The 27,887-nt window shown below is 45.8% G+C and overlaps 2 long non-coding RNA genes across 5 annotated transcripts; both read left to right on the top strand.

The window, feature by feature from the left end:
- The first annotated feature begins 16,819 nt into the window (after positions 1-16,819).
- Positions 16,820-17,722, top strand: LOC119359335. The gene is made up of 3 exons (XR_005172475.1): positions 16,820-16,921; positions 17,051-17,108; positions 17,176-17,722. It is a non-coding gene; the product is annotated as an uncharacterized LOC119359335 (long non-coding RNA).
- A 1,242-nt stretch (positions 17,723-18,964) lies between these two features.
- Positions 18,965-23,767, top strand: LOC119354403. Of its 4 annotated transcripts, XR_005170863.1 has the most exons (4): positions 18,965-19,324; positions 19,466-21,056; positions 21,405-21,520; positions 21,609-23,767. It is a non-coding gene; the product is annotated as an uncharacterized LOC119354403 (long non-coding RNA). The 4 variants fall into 4 exon arrangements; XR_005170862.1 differs by having other exon boundaries at positions 21,405-23,767; XR_005170861.1 differs by having other exon boundaries at positions 19,466-21,520.
- The last annotated feature ends 4,120 nt before the right edge of the window (positions 23,768-27,887 follow it).

Genomic DNA, 27,887 nt, shown 5'->3' with positions numbered 1-27,887 from the left:
AAAAGAGTTAAGGACTTACCGCGGGCGGTGGGTTTGCACGGGAGTATGGCCGCTTGCCGAACTGCCACTCCCCCTCCGAGAGTTTGCAGTTCGAGATGAAGTTCACTAGATGGGCCACCTTCGCGTCCGGCATCTCCTTGGTGCACATCCGGCACGGGTCTTGATGCCCACTCATCCGGCTGATCATGTGAGGCCGGGTTTGGAGGGGGAGCACCCGGCGCACCACGAAGGTGGTCAGCAGGTCTGAAGACTTGAGGCCCTCCGACTCCATCATCTCCCTGAGCCGGGAGACGACGACTGTGGAGGCGGCCGACAGCATCTTCGGCTTGAAGGTCCAGTTGGTGTGGGGCTTAGCCGGCGGGCCAGCTTTATAAGCCGGCAGGTTGACAAAGTCATGCTCCAGATGGACGTTCTTCACGTAGAAATAAGACCTTTGCCACAACTTGACCGACTGCGTCAAGTTGATGGCCGGGAAGCAGTTCCCAGCACCCGGACGTCGCACCATGATGAAGGCTCCGCACTGGGCCGCCTCATTCTTGACGGCGGTGCTGAGTTTAGTGTAGAATAACTCCCCCCGAGAGCTCGAGGGTGGGGAGGATGGCGAGGTAACCCTCGCAGAGTGTGACGAAGGCCAACAGCAGCACCACCGTGTTCGGCGTGAGGTGGTGCGGCTGGAGCCGGTAGAATTGAAGAAATGCACAGAGGAAGTCGCTCGCCAGTAGACCGAGGCCGCGAATGAAGTGCGATGGAAGACGACGCGCTCGCCATCCTGCGGCACCGGTGAGATCTCCATTTCGGGCGGAGGACGTGCCCATACGTAGTTCTCACCGGGCAGCCGCCGCGTCTGGCGGAGGAAGGTGATGTGGTCCTCGTGGACATTGGAGCCATCCCAAGCACCGACCAGCACCATGAGGGTTTGGGCTCGATGGAGGCGCAGAACGACGGCGAGTGAGCGGACCCGTGGTGGAGCAGCAACGCTACGGGGGAGAAGCGCTCGGCAATAGTGAACTGCGGCGGCACTCCGGCAACATGCGAGAGTGCGGTGGCGGCAGCGAGAAGAGGAAGGAAGAGGGGAGAGGAGGGCGCGCGTGCATCTGCCACCCCTCCTCCCCCTACTTATAGCCCCAGGCGGCTAAGCCGAGGGGGCGAGAATGTGGGGATTGTGGGATTAACTGTGCCCACGACCCCACGTCCCCGCTTTAACCACGCAGTAATGGCGTGTAGTTACTGCTCCGCAGAATCCCAACCGTCCGCCTCGGTCGCACCGGATCCGTGCGCGCACTAAGGCCTGGTAGTGGCGGGCCCCAGCCTATGGCGACGTACCGTCGCACGCGTAGGCTGGTTGGCCAGCCCGACTGGCTGGCGCCGCGTGGCGCGTTGGCAGCGGGTGGCAAGTTTGGCGCCTGGCTGGTGCGCCACCAGGCTCCCGCCGTGACATTTCGAAATCATCAGGCGGCCTGCCTGGCCACGGCCGACTCCTAGCAGTCGGCGCCTCAGAAGGCGGACGAAGCAAGATCCATCAGACCCCTCAGAGTAGGAAGCTGTCAGGGCTTCTCGCCTCTTCAGTCGCGGTGCCCCATGATGTCTACTACACAACCTTCTTCTTGTTGTTGGGCCTCCAAGTGCAGAGGTTTGTAGGACAGTAGCAAATTTCCCTCAAGTGGATGACCTAAGGTTTATCAATCTGTAGGAGGCATAGGATGAAGATGGCCTCTCTCAAGCAACCCTGCAACCAAATAACAAAGAGTCTCTTATGTCCCCAACACACCCAATACAATGGTAAATTGTATAGGTGCACTAGTTCGGCGAAGAGATGGTGATACAAGTGGTATATGGATAGTAGATAAATGTATTTGTAATCTGAAATTATAAAAACAGCAAGGTAGCAAGTGATAAAAGTGAGCGTAAACAGTATTGCAATGCGTGGAAATAAGGCCTAGGGTTCATACTTTCGCTAGTGTAAGTTCCCTCAACAATACTAACATAATTGGATCATAAAACTATCCCTCAACATGCAACAAAGAGTCACTCCAAAGTCACTAATAGCGGAGAACGAACGAAGAGATTATGGTAGGGTATGAAACCACCTCAAAGTTATTCCTTCCAATCAATCCGTTGGGATATCTCTACTCCTAATGGAGCAGTTGGTAGTCTCGCTTCCAGGTTTTTTTAGTCCCACCTCCCATGGTTTTTTGGTACCTCCTCCCACCTCTGACTTAGCCACCACAAACCGAAAAAACCTCGTGCTAAGGCCCCAACCCGCACCCATGCACGTATGACCAAAAAAAGACCTATGAAGATTAACCAACAAAAAAAGACCCATGAAGGCTAACCAGCAACAAAAAACCTAAACCTTTCATCCCTTCACCGCCGCGCTTCACTCCCCACCCTCCATCCGCGCTGAATATGTCCAGGATCCGCCGCCGCCCTCGCAAATCCATCCCTTCGCCGCCACCCTCGCGCTCGCATCAAGGATCGAGGCCTCCAGAGTATCCTCGATCCCCGCATTACCCATTCGCCGTCGCCGATCCCACCACCGCGGGAGAGGATGAGCTGATCTCCATGGCCAGATGAGGAAGGAATAAGGGTGACGGGATGGATTTGGATCTCAAGGTGGGGAGGCCAACGTAGTCGCCCCTAGCACGTCGAGCAAAAGCGAAGGATTTGGATCTCATGGATTTGGCTGCGTCGACCAGCAAAGGACCGCCGCCGGCTCGGCTCGTCCACCACGAAGCAACCTCCTTCCACCCTGTAGCCGCCGCCCAAAACCCTAGCAATCGAGTCCCACCCACGGCGCCCTAGGTCAGATCCCCTTCCTTCTTCTTCTTCCTCTAGTTTTCTTCCTTGTTCCTGTGATGCGTGAGTGAGTGATGTGCAGGCTTCTTCTTCTTCCTCTGACCCCTGCGTCTCTCTCTCTTCACTTGTCTCTAGGTGGTACAACGGCCAGAGGAGAGGAGAGGAGAGGAGGTGGAGCAGCCATCGCCTGGACGTGAGGTGAGCTTCCCCCATCCAATCTTATCTACCCCACCCCCAGGTGGCTCACAATATCTATCACCTGCAACAGCATCTTGTGCATGCATCCATTGAGGACGTGAGGTGCACACCACATTTTGGTTCAGTTTTTCCCTTCTTTATTATAATTATGCCAAGGACATCTTATGCCTTACAGTAGTATTCAGATTCTCAAGTTTGTTTATTTATTTTTAGTGCAATACTGCTCTCCTGTTTGCAGGAGATTGGAGGAAAAAATATCAGATATCGGAAACATGACGTTTTGGTTTAGTTCTTGATCATTTTCTTTTTTGGTTCAGTTTATATAAGTGGTTGTTGTTTTATGTTGCTGCTAGCCATCAGAAAACGAGTTCACAGTAGGTTTCCATCCTTACAATTCATTTTATGTTGCTCTGAACTGAAAAAAGAGGGAATACTGTTGTGCCTAGCTTGAAGTTCACAGTAGGTTTGGCATCAATCGAGCAAACATTGTTACAGTTATTAGTGGTTGTTGTATGTGTTACATTTTTGCTTTTTCTAAAACCACATGTATCCTATAATCTGATTGCTTTTCGTGTGTGAGCAGCAGTTTTTGAGCTTTCCCTCCATTATTTTTCCTCTCTCTCTCTTTCTCTCTCTCACTCAATCTCAACTTGGCAAGCGATGGCGGCGGTGAATGGGCAGCGCGAGTGTCGAGCAAGATCATGGGGGAGCAGGGGAGGCCAGAGTAGGGGTGGGCATAAAAACCGATGAACCGAAAACCGAACCGATGCCGAAACCGAATAAACCAAATTTTCGGTTTTTTCTCACAACAAAATTCGGTTTTCAAGTGCACTAACTGAACATAATTCGGTTGGTTCGGTTTTCTTCTCGGTTAGCCAAACAAAAACCGAAGAAACCTTAATCAGCTTAAGGAACGACGCACATGCAGGCACAGGCGTGCAACAACGTCTCCCGATAGTCACGCGCACACGCGCCCACCATCGGCCACCAATGCATCGTGCACATCACATGGGCCTACCTGACCAAAGTGCATGCAAAGTTGCAAGGCCCATCTCAGCAACGTCTCCTGATAGTCTCGCACGCACATCCGACCAGGCATCAACTCCTTTAGTCCCACCTCGCTAGACGGATGGGATGATTCAGATCTGCTACCTATATAAGAGGGTACCACTTCTAAAATCCTAGCACAAATACTTGGCATGGTACATCGGTACAAAACTGAAAACCGTACCGAATATTCGGTTAGCTAGTTTTAGATAACATTTTTGGCTTCCAGTTTTACAAACCGAAATTTAATAAACACCGAACGGTAGAAACCGAATCTTCAATTTATACCGAACGCCCAGCCCTAGGCCAGAGGCTGCTCACCATATACATCGCCATCCATAGCCGCTCTCGTCCGCCAAGAAGCTGAGGAGGGAGGCTGACCTCCAGTGACCACTCTGCACCGCTCTGGACGACACCCTCCCCCACCAGGTTCATCCTCCTAATTCGTTTTAATCAAAATAAAAATAACAAAGAACCCTTTGGAGATCCCTGCCCATGAGTCTGGTTTTCAGATGACAAATATAACCACAGTTTTAAAATAAAAGGATGTGTTAAAGTTCGGATGCGCTAAAATTATTAGAGCTTGGGTACCTATCTTGATCAAAAGTCAAAAACTTTCAATTAACTGAACGAATTTACGGGTCATCAATATGGTTACATGATACCTTACACGTGATTTTAGTTTTCAAGTCTACACTTGACTTGAATATTTCAAGTAAGAGTTGAGTATGTAACAGTAAAAAAATCCTATTTCGTAAAAGATAAATCTCAAGAGTTTATTTATATTAAAACTAGAGAGCACGGCCGGCCCGACGGAGCTGAGAGCGCACACTCTCCAAACCAGAGGGGCAGAAATAAGGCACATGGTGCGAGACAGGAGTTGTGCTACACATCAATCTCTACTCCTAATGGAGCAGTTGGTAGTCTCGCTTCCAGGTTTTTTAGTCCCACCTCCCATGGTTTTTTTGGTACCTCCTCCCACCTCTGACTTAGCCACCACAAACCGAAAAAACCTCGTGCTAAGGCCCCAACCCGCACCCATGCACGTACGACCAAAAAGAGACCTATGAAGATTAACCAACAAAAAAAGACTTACGAAGGTTAACCAGCGACAAAAAAACCTAAACCTTTCATCCCTTCACCGCCGCGCTTCACTCCCCTCCCTCCATCCGCGCTGAACATGTCCAGGATCCGCCGCCACCCTCGCAAATCCATCCCTTCACCGCCGGCCTCGCGCTCGCATCAAGGACTGAGGCCTCCAGAGTATCCTCGATCCCCGCGTTACCCATTTGCCACCGCTGATCCCGCCGCCGTGGGATAGGATGAGCTGATCTCCATGGCCAGATGAGGGAGGAATAGGGGTGACGGGATGGATTTGGATCTCAAGGTGGGGAGGCCAACGTAGTCACCCCTAGCGCTTCGAGCAAAAGCGAAGGATTTGGATCTCATGGATTTGGCTGCGTCGACCAGCAAAGGACCGCCGCCGGCTCGGCTGCTCCACCACGAAGCAACCTCCTTCCACCCCGTAGCCGCCGCCCAAAACCCTAGCAATCGAGTCCCACCCATGGTGCCCTAGGTCAGATCCCCTTCCTTCTTCTTCTTCTTCCTCTGGTTTTCTTCCTTGTTCCTGTGATGTGTGAGTGAGTGAGTGATGTGCAGGCTTCTTCTTCTTCCTCTGACCCCTGCGTGTCTCTCTCTTCACTTGTCTCTAGGTGGTACAGCGACCAGAGGAGAGGAGAGGAGGTGGAGCAGCCATCGCCTGGACGTGAGGTCAGCTTCCCCCATCCAATCTTATCTACCCCACCCCCAGGTGGCTCACAATATCTATCACCAGCAGCAGCATCTTGTGCATGCATCCATTGAGGACGTGAGGTGCACACCACATTTTGGTTCAGTTTTTCCCTTCTTTATTATAATTATGCCAAGGACATCTTATGCCTTACAGTAGTATTCAGATTCTCAAGTTTGTTTATTTATTTTTAGTGCAATACTGCTCTCATGTCTGCAGGAGATTGGAGGAAAAAATATCATAAATCGGAAAGATGACATTTTGGTTCAGTTCTGGATCATTTTCTTTTTTGGTTCAGTTTATATAAGTGGTTGTTGTTTTATGTTGCTGCTAGCCATCAGAAAACGAGTTCGTAGTAGGTTTCCATCCTTACAATTCATTTTGTGTTGCTCTGAACTGAAAAAAGAGGGAATACTATTGTGCCTAGCTTGAAGTTCACAGTTGGTTTGGCATCAGTTGAGCAAACATTGTTACAGTTATTAGTGGCTGTTGTATGTATTACATTTTTGCTTTTTCTAAAACCACATGTATCCTATAATCTGATTGCTTTTCTTTGTGTGAGCAGCAGTTTCTGAGCTTTCCCTCCACTATTTTTTCCTCTCTCTCTCTCTCTCTCTCTCTCTCTCTCACTCAATCTCAACTCGGCAAGCGATGGCGGCGGTGAATGGGCAGCGCGGGCGTCGAGCAAGATCATGGGGGAGCAGGGGAGGCCAGAGTAGGGGTGGGCATAAAAAACCGACAAACCGAAAACCGAACCGATGCCCAAACCGAATAAACCGAATTTTCGTTTTTTTCTCATGTCACAACAAAATTCGGTTTTCAAGTGACTAACCGAACATAATTCGGTTCGTTCGGTTTTCTTCTCGGTTAACCGAATAAAAACCAAAGAAACCTTAAACAGCTTAAGAAACGACGCACATGCAGGCACAGGCGCGCAACAACGTCTCCCGATAGTCACGCGCACACGCGCCCACCATCGGACACCAATGCATCGTGCACATCACATGGGCCTACCTGACCAAAGTGCATGCAAAGTTGCAAGGCCCATCTCAGCAACGTCTCCCGATAGTCACGCACGCACAACCGACCAGGCATCAACTCCTTTAGTCCCACCTCGCTAGACGGACGGGATGATTCAGATCTGCTGCCTATATAAGAGGGTGCCACTTCTAAAATCCTAGCACAAATACTTGGCGTGGTACATCGGTACAAAACTGAAAACCGTACCGAATATTCGGTTAGCTAGTTTTAGCTAACATTTTCGGTTTCCAGTTTTACAAACCGAAATTTAATAAACACTGAACGATAGAAACCGAATTTTCGGTTTATACCAAACGCCCAGCCCTAGGCCAGAGGCTGCTCACCATATACATCGCCATCCATAGCCGCTCTCGTCCGCCAAGAAGCTGAGGAGGGAGGCTGCCAGTGACCACTCTGCACCGCTCTGGACGACGCCCTCCCCCACCAGGTTCATCCTCCTAATTCGTTTTAATCAAAATAAAAATAACAAAGAACCCTTTGGAGATCCCTGCCCATGAGTCTGGTTTTCAGATGACAAATATAATCACAGTTTTAAAATAAAAGGATGTGTCAAAGTTCGGATGCGCTGAAATTATTAGAGCTTGGGTACCTATCTTGATCAAAACTCAAAAACTTTCAATTAACTGAACGAATTTATGGGTCATCAATATGGTTACATGATACCTTACACATGATTTTAGTTTTCAAGTCTACACTTGAATTGAATATTTCAAGGAAGAGTTGAGTATGTAACGGTAAAAAAAATCCTATTTTGTAAAAGATAAATCTCAAGAGTCGATTTATATTAAAACTAGAGAGCACGGCCGGCCCGACGGAGCTGAGAGCGCACGCTCTCCAAACCAGAGGGGCAGAAATAAGGCAGATGGTGCGAGACGGGAGTTGTGCTACACATCAACCTCTACTCCTAATGGAGCAGTTGGTAGTCTCGCTTCCAGCTTTTTTTAGTCCCACCTCCCATGGTTTTTTTGGTACCTCCTCCCACCTCTGACTTAGCCACCACAAACCGAAAAAACCTCGTGCTAAGGCCCCAACCCGCACCCATGCACGTACGACCAAAAAAAGACCTATCAAGATTAACCAACAAAAAAAGACCTACGAAGGTTAACCAGCGACAAAAAAACTTAAACCTTTCATCCCTTCGCCGCCGCGCTTCACTCCCCGCCCTCCATCTGCGCTGAACATGTCCAGGATCCGCCGCCGCCCTCGCAAATCCATCCCTTCGCCGCCGCCCTCGCGCTCGCATCAAGGATTGAGGCCTCCAGAGTATCCTCGATCCCCGCATTACCCATTCGCCGCCGCCGATCCCGCCGCCGCGGGAGAGGATGAGCTGATCTCCATGGCCAGATGAGGGAGGAATAGGGGTGACGGGATGGATTTGGATCTCAAGGTGGGTAGGCCAACGTAGTCGCCCCTAGCGCGTCGAGCAAAAGCGAAGGATTTGGATCTCATGGATTTGGCTGCGTCGACCAGCAAAGGACCGCCGCCGGCTCGGCTCCTCCACCATGAAGCAACCTCCTTCCACCCCGTAGTCGCCGCCCAAAACCCTAGCAATCAAGCCCCACCCATGGCGCCCTAGGTCAGATCCCGTTCCTTCTTCTTCTTCCTCTGGTTTTCTTCCTTGTTCCTGTGATGCGTGAGTGAGTGATGTGCAGGCTTCTTCTTCTTCCTCTGACCCCTGCGTCTCTCTCTCTTCACTTGTCTCTAGGTGGTACAGCGGCCAGAGGAGAGGAGAGGAGGTGGAGCAGCCATCGCCTGGACGTGAGGTGAGCTTCCCCCATCCAATCTTATCTACCCCACCCCCAGGTGGCTCACAATATCTATCACCTGCAACAGCATCTTGTGCATGCATCCATTGAGGACGTGAGGTGCACACCACATTTTGGTTCAGTTTTTCCCTTCTTTAGTATAATTATGCCAAGGACATCTTATGCCTTACAGTAGTATTCAGATTCTCAAGTTTGTTTATTTATTTTTAGTGCAATACTGCTCTACTGTCTGGAGGAGATTGGTGGACAAAATGTCAGAAACCGGAAACATGACGTTTTGGTTTAGTTCTAGATCATTTTCTTTTTTGGTTCAGTTTATATAAGTGGTTGTTGTTTTATGTTGCTGCTAGCCATCAAAAAACGAGTTCACAGTAGGTTTCCATCCTTACAATTCATTTTGTGTTGCTCTGAACTGAAAAAAGAGGGAATACTGTTGTGCCTAGCTTGAAGTTCATAGTAGGTTTGGCATCAATTGAGCAAACATTGTTACAATTATTAGTGGCTGTTGTATGTGTTACATTTTTGCTTTTTCTAAAACCACATGTATCCTATAATATGATTGCTTTTCTTTGTGTGAGCAGCAGTTTCTGAGCTTTCCCTCCACTATTTTTTCCTCTCTCTCTCTCTTTCTCTCTCTCACTCAATCTCAACTTGGCAAGCGATGGCGGCGGTGAATGGGCAGCACGGGCGTTGAGCAAGATCATGGGGGAGCAGGGGAGGCCAGAGTAGGGGTGGGCATAAAAACCGACGAACCGAAAACCGAACCGATGCCGAAACCGAATAAACCGAATTTTCGGGTTTTTCTCATGTCACAACAAAATTCGGTTTTCAAGTGCACTAACCTTACATAATTCGGTTGGTTCGATTTTCTTCTCGGTGAACCAAACAAAAACCGAAGAAACCTTAATTAGCTTAAGAAACGACGCACATGCAGGCACAGCCGCGCAACAACGTCTCCCGATAGTCACGCGCACACGCGCCCACCATCGGCCACCAATGCATCGTGCACATCACATGGGCCTACCTGACCAAAGTGCATGCAAAGTTGCAAGGCCCATCTCAGCAACGTCTCTCGATAGTCACGCATGCACAGCCGACCAGGCATCAACTCCTTTAGTCCCACCTTGCTAGACGGACGGGATGATTCAGATCTGCTGCCTATATAAGAGGGTGCCACTTCTAAAATCCTAGCACAAATACTTGGCGTGGTACATCGGTACAAAACCGGAAACGGTACCGAATATTCGGTTAGCCGAATTTTTGGTTAGCTTGTTTTAGCTAACATTTTCGGTTTCCAGTTTTACAAACCAAAATTTAATAAACACCAAACAGTAGAAACCGAATTTTCGGTTTATACCGAACGCCCAACCCTAGGCCAGAGGCTGCTCACCATATACATCGCCATCCATAGCCGCTCTCGTCCGCCAAGAAGCTGAGGAGGGAGGCTGACCTCCAGTGACCACTCTGCACCGCTCTGGACGACACCCTCCCCCACCAGGTTCATCCTCCTAATTCGTTTTAATCAAAATAAAAATAACAAAGACCCCTTTGGAGATCCCTGCCCATGAGTCTGGTTTTTAGATGACAAATATAATCACAATTTTAAAATAAAAGGATGTGTCAAAGTTCGGACGCGCTGAAATTATTAGAGCTTGGGTACCTATCTTGATCAAAAGTCAAAAACTTTCAATTAACTGAATGAATTTATGGGTCATCAATATGGTTACATGATACCTTACACATGATTTTAGTTTTCAAGTCTACATTTGAATTGAATATTTCAAGTAAGAGTTGAGTATGTAACAGTAAAAAAAATCCTATTTTGTAAAAGATAAATCTCAAGAGTCGATTTATATTAAAACTAGAGAGCACGGCCGGCCCGACAGAGCTGAGAGCGGACGCTCTCCAAACCAGAGGGGCAGAAATAAGGCAGATGGTGCGAGACGGGAGTTGTGCTACACATCAATCTCTACTCCTAATGGAGCAGTTGGTAGTCTCGCTTCCAGGTTTTTTTAGTCCCACCTCCCATGGTTTTTTGGTACCTCCTCCCACCTCTGACTTACCCACCACAAACCGAAAAAACCTTGTGCTAAGGCCCCAACCCGCACCCATGCACGTACAACCAAAAAAAGACCTATGAAGATTAACCAACAAAAAAAGACCTACGAAGGTTAACCAGCGACAAAAAAACTTAAACCTTTCATCCCTTCGCCGCCGCGCTTCACTCCCCGCCCTCCATCCGCACTGAACATGTCCAGGATCCGCCACCGCCCTCGCAAATCCATCCCTTCGCCGCCTCCCTCGCTCTCGCATCAAGGATCGAGGCCTCCAGAGTATCCTCGATCCCCGCATTACCCATTCGCCACCGCCGATCCCGCCGCCGCGGCAGAGGATGAGCTGATCTCCATGGCCAGATGAGGGAGGAATAGGGGTGACGAGATGGATTTCGATCTCAAGGTGGGGAGGCCAACATAGTCGCCCCTAGCGCGTCGAGCAAAAGTGAAGGATTTGGATCTCATGGATTTGGCTGCATTGAGCAGCAAAGGACCGCCGCCGGCTCGGCTCCTCCACCACGAAGCAACCTCCTTCCACCCCGTAGCCGCCGCCCAAAACCCTAGAATTCGAGTCCCACCCATGGCGCCCTAGGTCAGATCCCCTTCCTTCTTCTTCTTCTTCCTCTGGTTTTCTTCCTTGTTCCTATGATGCGTGAGTGAGTGAGTGATGTGCAGGCTTCTTCTTCTTCCTCTGACCCCTGTGTGTCTCTCTCTTCACTTGTCTCTAGGTGGTACAGCGGCCAGAGGAGAGGATAGGAGGTGGAGCAGCCATCGCCTGGACTTGAGGTCAGCTTCCCCCATCCAATCTTATCTACCCCACCCCCAGGTGGGTCACAATATCTATCACCTGCAGCAGCATCTTGTGCATGCATCCATTGAGGACGTGAGGTGCACACCACATTTTGGTTTAGTTTTTCCCTTCTTTATTATAATTATGCCAAGGACATCTTATGCTTACAGTAGTATTCAGATTCTCAAGTTTGTTTGTTTATTTTTAGTGCAATACTGCTCTCATCTCTGCAGGAGATTGGAGGAAAAAAAATCATAAATCGGAAAGATGACATTTTGGTTCAGTTCTGGATCATTTTCTTTTTTGGTTCAGTTTATATAAGTGGTTGTTGTTTTATGTTGCTGCTAGCCATCAGAAAACGAGTTCGTAGTAGGTTTCCATCCTTACAATTCATTTTGTGTTGCTCTGAACTGAAAAAAGAGGGAATACTGTTGTGCCTAGCTTGAAGTTCACAGTTGGTTTGGGATCAATTGAGCAAACATTGTTACAGTTATTAATGGCTGTTGTATGTATTACATTTTTGCTTTTTCTAAAACCACATGTATCCTATAATCTGATTGCTTTTCTTTGTGTGAGCAGCAGTTTCTGAGCTTTCTCTCCACTCTTTTTTCCTCTCTCCCTCTCTCACTCAATCTCAACTTGGCAAACGATGGCGGTGGTGAATGGGCAGCGCGGGCGTCGAGCAAGATCATGGGGGAGCAGGGGAGGCCAGAGTAGGGGTGGGCATAAAAAAACCGACAAACCGAAAACCAAACCGATGCCGAAACCGAATAAAACGAATTTTCGGTTTTTTCTCATGTCACAACAAAATTCTGTTTTCAAGTGGCTAACCGAATATAATTCGGTTGGTTCGGTTTTCTCGGTTAACCGAACAAAAACCGAAGAAACCTTAAACAGCTTAAGAAACGACACACATGCAGGCACGGGCGCGCAACAACGTCTCCCGATAGTCACGCGCACACGCGCCCATCGGCCACCAATGCATCGTGCACATCACATGGGCCTACCTGACCAAAGTGCATGCAAAGTTGCAAGGCCCATCTCAGCAACGTCTCCCGATAGTCACACACGCACAACCGACCAAGCATCAACTCCTTTAGTCCCACCTCGCTAGACGGATGGGATGATTCAGATCTGCTGCCTATATAAGAGGGTGCCACTTCTAAAATCCTAGCACAAATACTTGGCGTGGTACATCGGTACAAAACCGAAAACCGTACCGAATATTCGGTTAGCTAGTTTTAGCTAACATTTTCGGTTTCCAGTTTTACAAACCGAAATTTAATAAACACCGAACGGTAGAAACCGAATTTTCGGTTTATACCGAACGCCCAGCCCTAGGCCAGAGGCTGCTCACCATATACATCGCCATCCATAGCCGCTCTCGTCCGCCAAGAAGCTGAGGAGGGAGGCTGCCAGTGACCACTCTGCACCGCTCTGGACGACGCCCTCCCCCACCAGGTTCATCCTCCTAATTCGTTTTAATCAAAATAAAAATAACAAAGAACCCTTTGGAGATCCCTGCCCATGAGTCTGGTTTTCAGATGACAAATATAATCACAGTTTTAAAATAAAAGGATGTGTCAAAGTTCGGATGCGCTGAAATTATTAGAGCTTGGGTACCTATCTTGATCAAAACTCAAAAACTTTCAATTAACTGAACGAATTTATGGGTCATCAATATGGTTACATGATACCTTACACATGATTTTAGTTTTCAAGTCTACACTTGAATTGAATATTTCAAGGAAGAGTTGAGTATGTAACGGTAAAAAAAATCCTATTTCGTAAAAGATAAATCTCAAGAGTCGATTTATATTAAAACTAGAGAGCACGGCCGGCCCGACGGAGCTGAGAGCGCACGCTCTCCAAACCAGAGGGGCAGAAATAAGGCAGATGGTGCGAGACGGGAGTTGTGCTACACATCAACCTCTACTCCTAATGGAGCAGTTGGTAGTCTCGCTTCCAGCTTTTTTTAGTCCCACCTCCCATGGTTTTTTTGGTACCTCCTCCCACCTCTGACTTAGCCACCACAAACCGAAAAAACCTCGTGCTAAGGCCCCAACCCGCACCCATGCACGTACGACCAAAAAAAGACCTATGAAGATTAACCAACAAAAAAAGACCTACGAAGGTTAACCAGCGACAAAAAAACCTAAACCTTTCATCCCTTCGCCGCCGCGCTTCACTCCCCGCCCTCCATCTGCGCTGAACATGTCCAGGATCCGCCGCCGCCCTCGCAAATCCATCCCTTCGCCGCCGCCCTCGCGCTCGCATCAAGGATTGAGGCCTCCAGAGTATCCTCGATCCCCGCATTACCCATTCGCCGCCGCCGATCCCGCCGCTGCGGGAGAGGATGAGCTGATCTCCATGGCCAGATGAGGGAGGAATAGGGGTGACGGGATGGATTTGGATCTCAAGGTGGGTAGGCCAACGTAGTCGCCCCTAGCGCGTCGAGCAAAAGCGAAGGATTTGGATCTCATGGATTTGGCTGCGTCGACCAGCAAAGGACCACCGCTGGCTCGGCTCCTCCACCATGAAGCAACCTCCTTCAACCCCATAGCCGCCGCCCAAAACCCTAGCAATCGAGCCCCACCCATGGCGCCCTAGGTCAGATCCCCTTCCTTCTTCTTCTTCCTCTGGTTTTCTTCCTTGTTCCTGTGATGCGTGAGTGAGTGATGTGCAGGCTTCTTCTTCTTCCTCTGACCCCTGCGTCTCTCTCTCTTCACTTGTCTCTAGGTGGTACAGCGGCCAGAGGAGAGGAGAGGAGGTGGATCAGCCATCGCCTGGACGTGAGGTGAGCTTCCCCCATCCAATCTTATCTACCCCACCCCCAGGTGGCTCACAATATCTATCACCTGCAGCAGCATCTTGTGCATGCATCCATTGAGGACGTGAGGTGCACACCACATTTTGGTTCAGTTTTCCCCTTCTTTAGTATAATTATGCCAAGGACATCTTATGCCTTACAGTAGTATTCAGATTCTCAAGTTTGTTTATTTATTTTTAGTGCAATACTGCTCTACTGTCTGCAGGAGATTGGTGGACAAAATATCAGAAATCGGAAACATGACGTTTTGGTTTAGTTCTGGATCATTTTCTTTTTTGGTTCAGTTTATATAAGTGGTTGTTGTTTTATGTTGCTGCTAGCCATCAAAAAACGAGTTCACAGTAGGTTTCCATCCTTACAATTCATTTTGTGTTGCTCTGAACTGAAAAAAGAGGGAATACTGTTGTGCCTAGCTTGAAGTTCACAGTAGGTTTGGCATCAATCGAGCAAACATTGTTACAATTATTAGTGGCTGTTGTATGTATTACATTTTTGCTTTTTCTAAAACCACATGTATCCTATAATCTGATTGCTTCTCTTTGTGTGAGCAGCAGTTTCTGAGCTTTCCCTCCACTATTTTTTCCTCTCTCTCTCTTTCTCTCTCTCACTCAATCTCAACTTGGCAAGCGATGGCGGCGGTGAATGGGCAGCGCGGGCGTCGAGCAAGATCATGGGGGAGCAGGGGAGGCCAGAGTAGGGGTGGGCATAAAAACCGACGAACCAAAAACCGAACCGATGCCGAAACTGAATAAACCGAATTTTCGGGTTTTTCTCATGTCACAACAAAATTCAGTTTTCAAGTGCACTAACCGTATTCGGTTGGTTCGGTTTTCTTCTCGGTTAACCAAACAAAAACAGAAGAAACCTTAATCAGCTTAAGAAACGACGCACATGCAGGCACAGGCGCGCAACAACGTCTCCCGATAGTCACGCGCACACGCGCCCACCATCGGCCACCAATGCATCGTGCACATCACATGGGCCTACCTGACCAAAGTGCATGCAAAGTTGCAAGGCCCATCTCAGCAACGTCTCTCGATAGTCACGCACGCACAGCCGACCAGGCATCAACTCCTTTAGTCCCACCTCGCTAGACAGACGGGATGATTCAGATCGGCTGCCTATATAAGAGGGTGTCACTTCTAAAATCCTAGCACAAATACTTGGCGTGGTACATCGGTACAAAACCGGAAATGGTACCGAATATTCGGTTAGCCGAATTTTTGGATAGCTAGTTTTAGCTAACATTTTCGGTTTCCAGTTTTACAAACCGAAATCTAATAAACACCGAACAGTAGAAACCGAATTTTCGGTTTATACCGAACGCCCAGCCCTAGGCCAGAGGCTGCTCACCATATACATCGCCATCCATAGCCGCTCTCGTCCGCCAAGAAGCTGAGGAGGGAGGCTGACCTCCAGTGACCACTCTGCACCGCTCTGGACGACACCCTCCCCCACCAGGTTCATCCTCCTAATTCGTTTTAATCAAAATAAAAATAACAAAGAACCCTTTGGAGATCGCTGCCCATGAGTCTGGTTTTTAGATGACAAATATAATCATAATTTTAAAATAAAAGGATGTGTCAAAGTTCGGACGCGCTGAAATTATTAGAGCTTGGGTGCCTATCTTGATCAAAAGTCAAAAACTTTCAATTAACTGAACGAATTTATGGGTCATCAATATGGTTACATGATACCTTAGACATGATTTTAGTTTTCAAGTCTACATTTGAATTGAATATTTCAAGTAAGAGTTGAGTATGTAACAGTAAAAAAAATCCTATTTCGTAAAAGATAAATCTCAAGAGTCGATTTATATTAAAACTAGAGAGCACGGCCGGCCCGACGGAGCTGAGAGCGGACGCTCTCCAAACCAGAGGGCCAGAAATAAGGCAGATGGTGCGAGACGGGAGTTGTGTTACACATCAATCTCTACTCCTAATGGAGCAGTTGGTAGTCTCGCTTCCAGCTTTTTTTAGTCCCACCTCCCATGGTTTTTTTGATACCTCCTCCCACCTCTGACTTACCCATCACAAACCGAAAAAACCTCGTGCTAAGGCCCCAACCCGCACCCATGCACGTACGACCCAAAAAAGACCTATGAAGATTAACCAACAAAAAAAGACCTACGAAGGTTAACCAGCGACAAAAAAACCTAAACCTTTCATCCCTTCGCCGCCGCGCTTCACTCCCCGCCCTCCATCCGCGCTGAACATGTCCAGGATCCGCCGCCGCCCTCGCAAATCCATCCCTTCGCTGCCGCCCTCGCGCTCGCATCAAGGATTGAGGCCTCCAGAGTATCCTCGATCCCTGCATTACCCATTCGCCGCCGCCGATCCCGCCACCGCGGGAGAGGATGAGCTGATCTCCATGGCCAAATGAGGAAGGAATAGGGGTGACGGGATGGATTTGGATCTCAAGGTGGGTAGGCCAACGTAGTCGCCCCTAGCGCGTCGAGCAAAAGCGAACGATTTGGATCTCATGGATTTGGCTGCATCGACCAGCAAAGGACCGCCGCCGGCTCGGCTCCTCCACCATGAAGCAACCTCCTTCCACCCCGTAGCCACCGCCCAAAACCCTAGCAATCGAGCCCCACCCATGGCGCCCTAGGTCAGATCCCTTTCCTTCTTCTTCTTCCTCTGGTTTTCTTCCTTGTTCCTGTGATGCGTGAGTGAGTGATGTGCAGGCTTCTTCTTCTTCCTCTGACCCCTGCGTCTCTCTCTCTTCACTTGTCTCTAGGTGGTACAGCGGCCAGAGGAGAGGAAAGGAGGTGGAGCAGCCATCGCTTGGACGTGAGGTGAGCTTCCCCCATCCAATCTTATCTACCCCACCCCCAGGTGGCTCACAATATCTATCACCTGCAGCAGCATCTTGTGCATGCATCCATTGAGGACGTGAGGTGCACACCACATTTTGGTTCAGTTTTCCCCTTCTTTAGTATAATTATGCCAAGGACATCTTATGCCTTACAGTAGTATTCAGATTCTCAAGTTTGTTTATTTATTTTTAGTGCAATACTGCTCTACTGTCTGCAGGAGATTGGTGGACAAAATATCAGAAATCGGAAACATGACGTTTTGGTTTAGTTCTGGATCATTTTCTTTTTTGGTTCAGTTTATATAAGTGGTTGTTGTTTTATGTTGCTGCTAGCCATCAAAAAACGAGTTCACAGTAGGTTTCCATCCTTACAATTCATTTTGTGTTGCTCTGAACTAAAAAAAGAGGGAATACTGTTGTGCCTAGCTTGAAGTTCAAAGTAGGTTTGGCATCAATCGAGCAAACATTGTTACAGTTATTAGTGGCTGTTGTATGTATTACATTTTTGCTTTTTCTAAAACCACATGTATCCTATAATCTGATTGCTTTTCTTTGTGTGAGCAGCAGTTTCTGAGCTTTCCCTCCACTATTTTTCCTCTCTCTCTCTCTTTCTCTCTCTCAGTCAATCTCAACTTGGCAAGCATGGCGGCGGTGAATGGGCAGCGCGGGCGTCGAGCAAGATCATGGGGGAGCAGGGGAGGCCAGAGTAGGGGTGGGCATAAAAACCGACGAACCGAAAACCGAATCGATGTTGAAACCGAATAAACCGAATTTTTGGGTTTTTCTCATGTCACAACAAAACTCGGTTTTCAAGTGCACTAACCGAACAGAATTCGGTTGGTTCGATTTTCTTCTCGGTTAACCAAACAAAAACTGAAGAAACCTTAATCAGCTTAAGAAACGACGCACATGCAGGCACAGGCGCGCAACAACGTCTCCCGATAGTCACGTGCACACGCGCCCACCATCGGCCACCAATGCATCATGCACATCACATGGGCCTACCTGACCAAAGTGCATGCAAAGTTGCAAGGCCCATCTCAGCAACGTCTCCCGATAGTCACGCACGCACAGCCGACCAGGCATCAACTCCTTTAGTCCCACCTCGCTAGACGGACGAGATGATTCAGATCTGCTGCCTATATAAGAGGGTGCCACTTCTAAAATCCTAGCACAAATACTTGGCGTGGTACATCGGTACAAAACCGGAAACCATACCGAATATTCGGTTAGCCGAATTTTCGGTTAGCTAGTTTTAGCTAACATTTTCAGTTTCCAGTTTTACAAACCGAAATTTAATAAACACCGAACGGTAGAAACCGAATTTTCGGTTTATACCGAACGCCCAGCCCTAGGCCAGAGGCTGCTCACCATATACATCGCCATCCATAGCCGCTCTCATCCGCCAAGAAGCTGAGGAGGGAGGCTGACCTCCAGTGACCACTCTGCACCGCTCTGGACGACACCCTCCCCCACCAGGTTCATCCTCCTAATTCGTTTTAATCAAAATAAAAATAACAAAGAACCCTTTGGAGATCCCTGCCCATGAGTCCGGTTTTTAGATGACAAATATAATCACAGTTTTAAAATAAAAGGATGTGTCAAAGTTCGGATGCGCTGAAATTATTAGAGCTTGGGTACCTATCTTGATCAAAAGTCAAAAACTTTCAATTAACTGAACGAATTTATGGGTCATCAATATGGTTACATGATACCTTACACATGATTTTAGTTTTCAAGTCTACACTTGAATTGAATATTTCAAGTAAGAGTTGAGTATGTAACAGTAAAAAAATCCTATTTCGTAAAAGATAAATCTCAAGAGTCGATTTATATTAAAACTAGAGAGCACGGCCGACCCGACGGAGCTGAGAGCGCATGCTCTCCAAACCAGAGGGGCAGAAATAAGGCAGATGGTGCGAGACGGGAGTTGTGCTACACATCAATCTTTACTCCTAATGAAGCAGTTGGGAAGAATAGGGGTGACGGGATGGATTTGGATCTCAAGATGGGGAGGCCAACGTGGTCGCCCCTAGTGCGTCGAGCAAAAGCAAGGATTTGGATCTCATGGATTTGGCTGCGTCGACCAGCAAAGGACCGCCGCCGGCTCGGCTCCTCCACCACGAAGCAACCTCCTTCCACCCCGTAGCCGCCGCCCAAAACCCTAGCAATCGAGCCCCACCCATTGCACCCTAGGTCAGATCCCCTTCCTTCATCTTCTTCCTCTGGTTTTCTTCCTTGTTCCTGTGATGCGTGAGTGAGTGAGTGAGTGAGTGATGTGCAGGCTTCTTCTTCTTCCTCTGACCCCTGCGTGTCTCTCTCTTCACTTGTCTCTAGGTGGTACAGCGGCCAGAGGAGAGGAGATGAGAGGAGAGGAGGTGGAGCAGCCATCGCCTGGACTTGAGGTGAGCTTCCCCCATCCAATCTTATCTACCCCACCCCCAGGTGGCTCACAATATCTATCACCTGCAGCAGCATCTTGTGCATGCATCCATTGAGGACGTGAGGTGCACACCACATTTTGGTTCAGTTTTTCCCTTCTTTATTATAATTATGCCAAGGACATCTTATGCCTTACAGTAGTATTCAGATTCTCAAGTTTGTTTATTTATTTTCAGTGCAATACTGCTCTCCTGTCTGCAGGAGATTGGAGGAAAAATATCAGAAATCGGAAACATGACGTTTTGGTTCAGTTCTGGATCTTTTTCTTTTTTGGTTCAGTTTATATTAGTGGTTGTTGTTTTATGTTGCTGCTAGCCATCAGAAAACGAGTTCATAGTAGGTTTCCATCCTTACAATTCATTTTGTGTTGCTCTGAACTGAAAAAAGAGGGAATACTGTTGTGCCTAGCTTGAAGTTCACAGTAGGTTTGGCATCAATCGAGCAAACATTGTTACAGTTATTAGTGGCTGTTGTATGTATTACACTTTTGCTTTTTCTAAAACCACATGTATCCTTTAATCTGATTGCTTTTCTTTGTGTGAGCAGCAGTTTCTGAGCTTTCCCTCCACTATTTTTTTCCTCTCTCTCTCTTTCTCCCTCTCACTCAATCTCAACTTGGCAAGCGATGGCGGCGGTGAATGGGCAGCGTGGGCGTCTAGCAGGATCATGGGGGAGCAGGGGAGGCCAGAGGCTGCTCACCATATACATCGCCATCCATAGCCGCTCTCGTCCACCAAGAAGCTGAGGAGGGAGGCTGACCTCCAGTGACCACTCTGCACCGCTCTGGACGACACCCTCCCCCACCAGGTTTATCCTCCTAATTCGTTTTAATCATCCTATTTTTTTGTCTTACCACAGTTAAGAAATACGATTCATGTTTGCTATTGCATTGGGAGCTCCATCCTTACAGCTTATGGATGATATGAATACATCAAGGTGTTTTGGTTCTCCCCATTCTGTATGGTCGCAATGGAGTGTATATATTGTTGATTTATGTCATGGTGATTGATTTTGATTGCAGAGAGAAAGTGCAAAAGCTATGGGCAATCCTATATGACTGGCGCCATCAGTAAGGATTTCTTTTAAGCTAGCTTACTTTTGGGTCTAAGTCGAGTTTATTTCTTTTGCAGATTTATTCACCTTATTGGGACGGTGGGGTTAATATATATACATCAATTTTGAGCATCGGCAACGCATGAAGCTTGCTTCTGAGGCTGCAACATACTTTGCAATCCCCCTGTGAAACATACTCTTGTCACTATGCACATATGGTTATTCGAACGAATTGATTTCCATTAGACTATGTTTTTCCTAATTACTTGTTATATGATATTCTTTACTATTCAGAGGTTGTTGAAGGGAGATGGGGCTCTTCAGGCCCCTTTGGTGCAAAAGCACAAGCAGCATCTACAGCTGACCACTCATAGCCTAGGATGTCCTGCAGATTTGATCTATTTTGGATAGAGCACATGGAATCAAACCACGGGTAATCAATTTGCTATATTCATGTGATTAACTATGAGGAATTTATTACCTCTGTTTTATTTGTAGGATACCCAAGCAGTGCGTACAAATTGTAGTGGTGCTTGTAGCTTATCATCAATCTGCCATTATTATTTGTGTGTATGTGTTCAAAACGACCACTCTAGGGATTCTTGATTTGCTCCTGGCTGCACCGTTGGGTTTCCCGCGGCTTTGTTTCGTTTGAGTTCTGTTGTTCATACCAGTCTAATTCGCCAACATCAGATTTCTAATAATGCTTTCAACCTGGACAGTCTGATGTGAGCAAGTTTCTTGCCCTATCCATGCATCAACCAACAATTTCTTGATCCAGGTGCCCCATGCCCTATAGGGAAGCAGAAGGGCATCAACATCAGTGCCAGCCGCCCCAATGTGGGAGGAAACAGGCGGATGCACGCCAGTTGCTCGACGCCTTCTTCTTCTTGAATAGTTGGGTGACCCGCCATTAAACCACTAATTTTGGCTTGCTCGTTCTCTCCAAGCCCATTGACTAATTAATTTAGTTGATTGTCTGTAGAATTCATGGTGGTGATGGACCTTTATCTGCCCGATGTTCTCATGGATTTTTCATGCAACTAGCAGGTCGTCCATGTTGTTCTTTATGCATTTAAAAAATACTAATTAAAGGGAAAGGCATGAATGTGTAAGTTTTTGCAGCAGTAGATTCAGAGTGGGTTAAAAAAATTATACAATTCTTCAACCTCTTAATAATTATGCAATCATCTCCTTGGAGTAGTGAGGAGGGCATGCGTCAGAGACCTGTCGACAGAGGGAGTGCAGGCTTGTGTTTCATAAGGGGGATAGTTGTGAGCAATGCATACATCTAGGTTTTCTATTTTTATTTTAGAGACAAACTTAGTTGTGGGATTGCCGTGTTAGTTTTTCAAAACGAAAATTAAGTGATGATCATGTTTTATCAACATAGGTGTAGAGATAACTTTAATGAGTAAACAAATAATTTTCATGCAGGTCAGTTCTGATGTGTGTTGAATAGCTCAATTTTGTTTTGATCTTCTACGTTTAGTCATTGTTTGCTCTAGCATCAACACTAACTGTCACACCCACGCCGCCCCATGGACGACCCTGACCGAGGTGCGGGTCGGTGCTTGCCGTGGGTGCATCCGCAGCGGTGCAGTGGCCTGCACTCATCGAAAGCTTTGAAGCTTGGGAAAGCCACAAAACCAGATGTTCCCCTCAACCTGAAGATGTGAACTATGCTGCTTCTCCCCGTATGTGTATTGCTTCCGCTGGATGATGCTCTATTGTCGTTGTTGCCTCAGCCCTCCCAATTGTCGTTTTCTCCCCTTCTCTTGCTGCTCAATGAGGTTGATCATGCTGCTAGCTTTTAATTCTATGGAGTCTCTATCTCTGCCTATGATAAATTCAGTATCGGTCAATACACATGTTTGTACCAATCCAAGCCCTGTTGATGATATAGTTTGGACTTGTAATGATCTGACTATGTATACCTTTTATGGGATTAATGATCTGACTATGCATACGACGAGGGCGCCATCCCCTCTCCCTCGCCGCGTCACACCTTTGTGCCCGTTGTAGATGACGAGGGCGCATGGGTTTGGTGCTGATGTGGCGACGGTAGGGGTTGTCATCAGAGAAGGAGGCCAACTATGTCGTGGCAGGGAGAGGAGGATGTGGGTGACACTATTGAGAGAAGGTAGGCTATGGGGGCAACATGGGACGGGCTTGATAAGAGGGGGAGGAGAGATGGTGGGGGAGGAGGGGGTCGGTCGACGCCGTGAAGCGGAGAGGAGGATGCGCTACACCGTCGATGGAAGGGCGGCGGCAGGGAAACGCGTGGATGCGAGGGGAGAGAGTTCCGCGTGAAGCCAAATATTCAGATGTTGGCAACACTGTTTGATAGCATGCTTGGGGCGACTTGGTAAGTACAGTCTCTTGTCCATTACTGTCATGATTTATGGTTTCTAATAGCTACCACTTGTAGATTTATTTTCTATATCTTCTATATGCATCCATCAACCGAAATATATTGTACATTCAGCAACAAACATGCATGTTGTGTGTATGTTTTAGACCCTATCCATACATCATAGTCGCCAGAGATTAAAACTCTGAAGCATTTAGTGAAATTATAAAGATTTGTGAGGTAATTCGACGACGCACTCAAAATTGCGCAACTCGGCTGAAATTCTGACATATCTAGATGACAAAGTATATTTCTGGTTAGTATTCCAATGAGCATGGATGGATACATTTATATATTTCATTACCATAACATTCAAGATACACGCATTTATAATTGTTATCACTGTATTCAAGATAACATTAATTTGGAAATTACAGGGATGTGTTTGGCTATTTTTGTTTTTAATTTTATGCTCTCATGAAATAATAAAGAATTGGTTCATCTGGTTTGCACGTTGAGTATTCTCCTTGCATATTTTTAGACCTTTCACATAAAATATTCATACTAGCTAGATATATTGCTTGTGCAGGTGGTTATGAGTTGAGTAAGAAGTTATTATTATATTTGCTCAATATCGTGCGAATGAAGCTAAAGACAACATTGACATTGTGCAAGAATATCTTAAGCCCATCAATCAGATCTTAATTTGTAACAGATTAATAGTTGGATCATTGATTTCTATGTATACATTATTTAGTTACCTTTTTTTATCAAATTACATTACAAGGGAAGTGGACTTCAATTATTATCCGATTGTTACTAGCTATCTTTTTCAATAGATGAAAATTTCACATGCATTATGTTCATATAACTTCTGTAAAATATTTCAAAAGCCCATAGCAACGCACGGGCATTTTATTAGAGGGTGAGGTCTATGGGGAAGTAAGGTGTGGTGAGGGTGAGGTCGGCATATCTAACCAGTTCCAAAGGAGGGGGCTCTAGCAAGAAGTGTCCTGCTACGACATGAAACCGAGCAAAAAGGGGAGGGTTTGACAGAAAAAGAGAAGGGTGCGTGTGGGATAAGACATATTCCTTTTTAGGTTGATTAGGATCTATTTTCGTCCTGGGACTTTTTGTTAGGTTGATTAAGATAAATTTTTGTCCTACGCAGTTGTGGTATGCACTTGAGAGGGATCTATTTTCATCATGTGCCTTTTGGGTTGATTAGGATCCATTTTCTGTCCTATGCCTTTTAGTTTTTTTACTCGCACCATGATGGTAGATTCAACATGAGATCAAAAGTTTCATGTGAAGGAAACTGTTCAAATATTGGCAACTTTGTTTGATAGTTGGCCTGGGATAGACAATATCTCATCGTGCATGATGGTAAGTATGGTCTTTTGTCCGTTGTTGTCATGGTTTATTGTTGTTTCAAATAGCTATCACTTGTACATTCATTTTCTGTATGCATTCATCGGATGATACATCTTGTACGTCACCGACAAAGATGCACTCTTCTATATATTCCGGTCCCTATTCATACATCATAGTCGCCAGAGTGTAAAACTCGAAGGCATTTAGTGAAATTAAAATGTTTTGTGAGGGAATTCAAAGAAGCACTCGAAATAAAGCAACCCGGCTAGAATTCCAGATGGTAACATTTGTATTACTTTTAGTGAAATTAAAAGGTTTTGTGAGGGAATTCAAAGAAGCACTCGAAATAAAGCAACCCGGCTAGAATTCTAGATGGTAACATTTGTATTCCAACGAGCATATAGGGGTAACAAATTTAATTGGATCGTTGCTCTATATGTATACATAGTCAATTTTCCCTTTTGTTACATTGCAAGTGAAGTGGACTTCAATTATTATGCAATTGTGTGTGTGTGTGTGTGTGTGTGTGTGTGTGTGTTATATTGTCTCTACATGTGAAATTTAACTCCAGCAAAATATTTTAAAAGCCCGTGACAACGCACATGCACTCTACTAGAATTTGAGGCATGCATTGAAATTAAAAAGTTTTGCAAGGGATTTCAAAGAAGCACTCGAAATAAAGCTGCTTGGTTGGAATTCCAATATATCTAAATGGCGACGTTTATTTCCATTTCGTATTCCAACGAGTATAGACCGGTGCATGAATTCATAATAAAAACATTTATTTTTGTTATCACTACATTCTTTATATTATTAATTTAAAAAATTGCAGGAATGTGTCTGGCTATTTTGTTTTCCATTTTATGCTTTGGTGGAATGCTAAAGAATTGGTCAAGCCGGTTTGCGCGGCGAGTATTGTCTTTACATGTTTTAAGACTTTCGGCGTGAAATTTTCATACTAACCACATATATTGTTTGTGCAGGATGTGTATGAGTTGAGGAAGCAGTTTTTATTATACTTGCTAAAACATCGTGGGAATGAAGCTAAAGACAACTTTCTTGATATTGTGAAAGAATTTCTTAAACACATCATCTAGATATTGATAGTTTTGTAATAGATGTTTAGTTGGAACATTGCTCAGTTTTTGTTATCAATTTACATTGCAAAAATGGATTTCAATTATTTAATAATTGTGTTTGTGTTATATTGTTTGTATATGTGAAATTTAACATGTAACTCTTGCAAACTATTTTAATAGCCCGTGGCAACGCACGGGCACTCTACTAGTTGGATATAATAAATGGCGCGTAATGGTATGGAGCACGTTCTAAAAAAAATTGCCCATTGCAACCCACGGGCATTTGTGCTATAAGAAGGAAAAGAGGGATTTCGGGGATTGAAAGCAAAAAATAGGAAAATGGAAAGTTGTCCCGTAATAACAAGGAAAGGAGGGATTTGGGGGAAAAAAGTGGGAAGCCAGCCGTCCCGTAATAGTAAGAACAAAGTGTCCTAATAAGGAAGAATGGAGAGAAGAAAGAAGGAAATGAGGGATTTTGGGAACTGATAATAAAGAAGGAAAGAGAGGGATTTTTGGGATTGATAAAAAAAATAGCCTGGTGATTTTTTGTCATTTGTTTTGTCCCATAATGACTTGATTGATATTTAAAAGATTGTGGGAACAAAGTAAACCAGCTAGAAATCAATCAAAAGTCGCCCCCCTAAAAAAATCATCCTCTGCCACTAGCTATCATCCCACGAACGCAGTTTTACCCTGTCCATAACTCGAGAGAAAATCTCTACTACTTAAAAAGAATGTAAGGTTCCCATTTCACCTCTCTTTCGTCTAACCTTCCATATATACGTCCCACTCTTTCCTTATCCTCTTTGATTTTTCCTCCCATATTTGATTTTTCTCCCATCTATTCATTTGTCTCATGTTTATTACCTTACCAAAATAAACACATATTTTGCTGGCAAGTCATTAAATTCTTATCAAATAAGTGCTTAACAATAAAATGACAGATAAATCACGGTGATTGCATACAAAGATTTGGTAAGATTTTAGCGTATCAATATAATAATATACGTGGATTCTAAAAAACAATAATACAATAATAGACGTGCAGTCAGGGGCTAATCTACTAGAATGTTTATACTCCCGTTGCAAGGCACGTGCAATTGTTAGTTATGTTAGAATTGTTTAACACCTGCAAAAGTATTACTATGTCTAAATCATAATAAAAAAATTGTTTATTAATTGTTCATGCACAATATTTTTTTTGAGAATTATAATGAAAAAGATAGTACCCGTTAATAACAGGTGCTTGATAGTTGGACACAAATAGTGCTATGCTACATAGTCCCTCAACCTAGCCAACATTGGTTCGTGAAAATTTGTGTTACCTCCGTAGTGAAGCAAAAAACATTGTATACTAAAATGGACTCTAATTTTTACGGTATAATGCGATATGTTTTGGGCATCACTAAGCAACTCCAACAAAGGCTTGAAGAAATACTCACAACTAGATTGATATTTCTATGATTTAAATTCCACACACCTTTAGTACACTTCTAAAATACGTTCATATTTTTTTTGCAGTACATATTTTCATGGCAACATGGAGGATTTCAAAGAGTTTGTTCATGTCATCATGGCTGGCGGTGTGTCGTGGAATGAGAGGGGGTCTTGAGCAATTGGGTTAGGGAAGTGTGGTTTTTTTCACCCGGTGCAACGCACGGGCCCTTTTGCTAGTTCCTATAAGTGTCACAAACAGCCCTAGAGTTCGTACTAGAATAACACCTTAAGATACAAATCAATCAAAACCCTAATATCACCTAGATACTCCAATGTCACCTCAAGTATCCGTGGGTATGATTATACGATATGCATCACACAATCTCAGATTCATCTATTCAACCAACACAAATGACCTCAAAGAGTGCCCCAAAGTTCTACCAGAGAATCACGACGAAAACGTGTGCCAACCCCTATGCATAGGTTCATGGGCGGAACCCGCAAGTTGGTCACCAAAACATACATCAAGTGAATCACGTGATATCCCATTGTCACCACAGATATCCACAGCAAGACATACATCAAGTGTTCTAAAATCTTTAAAGACTCAATCCGATAAGATAACCTCAAAGGGGAAACTCAATTCATTACAAGAGAGTAGAGGGGGGAGGAGAAACATAAGATCCAACCATAATAGCAAAGCTCGCGATATATCAAGATCGTGTCACCTCAAGAACACGAGAGAGAGAGAGAGAGAGAGAGAGAGAGAGAGAGAGAGAGATAGAGAGAGAGAGAGAGAGAGATCAAACGCATAGCTACTGGTACATACCCTCAGCCCCGAGGGAGAACTACTCCCTCCTCGTCATGGAGAGCACCGGGTGTTGGAAATATGCCCTAGAGGCAATAATAAATAAGTTATTATTATATTTCTTTGTTCATGGTAATAGTCTTTTATTCATGCTATAATTGTATTGATAGGAAACTCAGATACATGTGTGGATACATAGACAACACCATGTCC

Source organism: Triticum dicoccoides, chromosome 2A, assembly GCF_002162155.2.
Source record: "Triticum dicoccoides isolate Atlit2015 ecotype Zavitan chromosome 2A, WEW_v2.0, whole genome shotgun sequence".
Classification (NCBI taxonomy): Eukaryota; Viridiplantae; Streptophyta; class Magnoliopsida; order Poales; family Poaceae; genus Triticum; species Triticum dicoccoides.
Note: the sequence above shows the minus strand (reverse complement) of the source record. Positions and strands in the feature narration are given on the sequence as shown.